The sequence below is a fragment of the Macrobrachium nipponense genome, chromosome 41 (assembly GCF_015104395.2).
Source record: "Macrobrachium nipponense isolate FS-2020 chromosome 41, ASM1510439v2, whole genome shotgun sequence".
Taxonomy (NCBI): domain Eukaryota; kingdom Metazoa; phylum Arthropoda; class Malacostraca; order Decapoda; family Palaemonidae; genus Macrobrachium; species Macrobrachium nipponense.
This window is the reverse complement of record NC_061102.1, coordinates 16,774,848-16,775,642: the sequence shown is the minus strand read 5'-3', so window position 1 is coordinate 16,775,642 and position 795 is coordinate 16,774,848.

Sequence of the window (795 nt, the reverse complement as noted above, 5' to 3'; positions counted from 1 at the left end):
AAAAAAATAGTGTGAATATGCTATTTTTCCACGAATAATGGGGGTATAAGTTTCACGGAGAAATTCACGAATATGCGAGTCCGCGAATACGAGGGGTTCACTGTACACTGTTAAGCAGAATAAAAATTGGAATCAAATGATTCAAGACTGATCATAGAACAGAACTAAATAACAAAATACTCTTCAAAAGTCAGTCATACACACATACGAGCCCATTTCATATAAAGAAAACATGAATATTTGGAAACAAACTTGAATGAATCATATCATATTGAAATAATGTTGGCAACCCTGAATGCAAATGCAGTTATCAGTTGTCATTTTAATTACCTAGAACGAATAAAAATTTTTATAATTGTGATATGAACTTACCTGCTCTCTTTATGGAAAATATTCAACATCAGCAGGAGCAAGAACTGACATATTACTAACCATTTAAAGTAATCAACATCAGCGGATGATTTTCACGTAAGTCATCCATGGGACTCAATGGCCATCTTCACTTCTCTCTGAAATTTTTCAGTCTCTTCGATCAGCATCAACCCAGGCAAAGTGTACTTCTCGGAAAGACGTTAGTTACGACGGGAATCGTTCAAAAAGGCTCTTTTCTTCGGATGTTCGTTGTAGCATGACTGTAGGTACTGTAGATAGAAGGGGACGTGAGGTAGAGGGTGGTCACTTTTTGAGTCTTTGTCAGGTCTTCATCCATTTCAGAAGCTGAGAAGGAAATAAAATGGATGTAAGATGAAGAGAGAGTTTTCCAATGGACAGCAATATTGACTTTAAGTTTTATTT